This window comes from Lactuca serriola, chromosome 5, assembly GCF_051521515.1.
Source record: "Lactuca serriola cultivar US96UC23 chromosome 5, Lser_US96UC23_V15, whole genome shotgun sequence".
Taxonomy (NCBI): Eukaryota; Viridiplantae; Streptophyta; class Magnoliopsida; order Asterales; family Asteraceae; genus Lactuca; species Lactuca serriola.
Window position 1 is genome coordinate 183882049 of NC_136412.1, and position 2594 is coordinate 183884642.

The window sequence follows — 2594 nt, forward strand, 5'->3', positions numbered from 1 at the left end:
ACTTTGAAATACTTTAAGCTTGTACATGTGTGTAAAGCGTTATGCATAAAAGTATTCATTTATAGAAGTCTTGAAATTTGAAATACTTTAAACTGGTAGTATGCATATCATATAAGACTAAAAATGAATGTTTCAAATTAATGAACATATGTACATATATAAACTTTATGCTTTTAAACATATAAATATACATGAATAGTAATAGCTTGAATCTTTGAAATACTACAAAGTTTTGTAACGTGCTTTTATAATATGAAATGTCACATGAAAATCATATAATCTTGTATCGTGTAGTATTTGCTGTGTGAAACAGTTATTTCACGATAAAATAATAATAACACGTATACGAAAAGTTTTCACTAGTTTATTTTTAACAATATGATAAATTGTTAAATAATAATATTTTTATAAACTATGTTTATTGTATTTTCGCATAAAAGATAACCTATTTGTATAAACAAAATATATAGGCACATGTATTCCCCTCGAGATAATTAAAATATTCAAACAGGACCGTAAGCACTCACATTCGAAGCGTGAACGATGCTCGAGGTGTGAATCTTGTTGTAAGATTTGTTACGTGATGTTCCTCGTTCTTATAACGAACCACCGAGTATACTTATGTTTCCTAATAAACCAAAGGGGTAGTTCTAGTATTATTTATTAAGTATATCGTGGTCTTTATTTAAATAAATAAACTCTAGGGTTTGATTTTTGCCAAAATCATACTTCAGGGACTAATCTTGTAATCTGTTTACAAAGACGTACATGGACTGAAAGTGTACATTCTCTGCCTAAATTACAGTTTCGAACTCATCTTGTTAAGATTTCTGAAGGGAGGGGTTGTTCTCTACTATTTTAATGATAGTTTGACTTAAATGATGAGTTATTTCGCAGGAGGGGCCAAAGTCGCACAAGCTAAAAAGTTGAGGGTTATATTTAATTAAAACGAATGAAAGTTTGATTTGTTTTAACCTTTGACTGGGTCAAAATTGAATGTGCGTTTATCACTTGAAACCTTGGATGCAGATTGTCATTCACGGGTCTTGCATCCGGAGGGAGAAACGAGCGACGGCGGGTGAATACACATCTTCGGTGTTGGCTCGAAACAGGAGGGGGAATTGAACACAAGGCTCGATTGGGAAAGATATCAGTCGAGCCTTCATTGATCGGCAAAAGAGGAGAACGGATCGAAGAGAACTCGAAGCTTTCACGATGGGAAAACTCAGAGACCAAACGAAATCAAAGGTAAAATCGATTGGGTTTCGATCCTTGTCTGATCGGGAATGGGTATGATTTGAAGGCAGATGGACGACGATTTGGAGGGTGTTTACTGCTGTGGAGTCGAAGGGGAACACAGGGAACTTGAGGGGGTTCGTTGCCCTCTTGATCACCGACAAACCTTGCCTCCGATGGAGGTTCTTCGACTGGAACTCAAGAGGAAAGAGGGACGACGAGGTCGCCGGTCTCGGTGGTGGTTCATCTGTGAGCCAAGGAAAAGGAAAGTGGAAGAAGATGGGGAGTGACATTGGTGTTGGTGGTGACTGTTTGCTCTACAATCACAGGTGGGGGATTTCTTTCTTTCTTTTTATGTGATGACAGAAATTGATGGAGAAGAACAACAAATTCATTTTTCTTGTATGTGTTTGGGTTTGGTTTTTGGTAGGGGATCGATGAGAGTTTTGGTTGGATCATTTTACAGGGAACAACTTGTTGTTGCAGGTACCTGAGAATCAAGAACAAGAGTGTTCTTGACTGGAACATGATACACAGAATAAGAAAGTAGGAAGCTGGATGTTTGATCATCTCTTAGTTTCGATTCATACAAATTTGGTCACTGAGTTATTTTTCGTCCATATTTACCCCTTCAACTTGTTAAACTGTACACATTTAGTCTTTATGACCGGTTACTTCAGGTTAGCCGGTAAAAATGACATAATAGGGTAATATATTTCTTATTTTGTATAAATTTAGTCCTTAACATTTTTGTACACATTTTGTCCTTAATATTTTTTTTTTGTTGCAAAATGATTCATTTTTGTTTTTGTATTCATTTAGTACTTATGAATGATTTCTTTAGGTTTTTCTCACGTCATCTTATATGGGATAGCCATATGGTAGTGGGATAGGTTGAGGTGGTCCTGCGATATGTTGTAGGTCAAGATACCTGGTGCGGGCTGGCTATAGGTTGTAGGCACGGAGGCTCGAGAAGAGCGGTTAGGTTAAGGCGACATGCCAACAAACCCTGGGTATTCCAGTCTAATGACTGATTGGACCTGCTACATGTTGGCATTCTAGATCGATGACTAATTGGGCCAAGGTATTCCAATCTGATGAGTGTAGGCCCGTTATGCATGATAATATGTTTGTTGTATCGGGTATTTTGGGGGAAACTCACTAAACTTTGTGTTTACCAAGTTGTTTATGTTTTCAGGTTCTATCGTTGATCGTGGGAAGACGAATGCATGACTGTACACACTCATCAACAATATTGAGGATTACGTGTTTCTTATATTACTCTGATTTTTTATAAATGTATTTTGCAATAAAAGTTTTTTCTTAATAATGGATTTATAATTAAGGAGTTGTCTTAT

At 36.4% G+C, this 2594-nt stretch overlaps 1 long non-coding RNA gene across 1 annotated transcript; it reads left to right on the top strand.

Moving 5' to 3' along the window:
• Positions 1 to 1016: 1016 nt before the first annotated feature.
• LOC145053354 (uncharacterized) lies at positions 1017 to 2047 on the top strand. The gene is made up of 2 exons (XR_013684442.1): positions 1017 to 1565; positions 1667 to 2047. It is a non-coding gene; the product is annotated as an uncharacterized LOC145053354 (long non-coding RNA).
• The last annotated feature ends 547 nt before the right edge of the window (positions 2048 to 2594 follow it).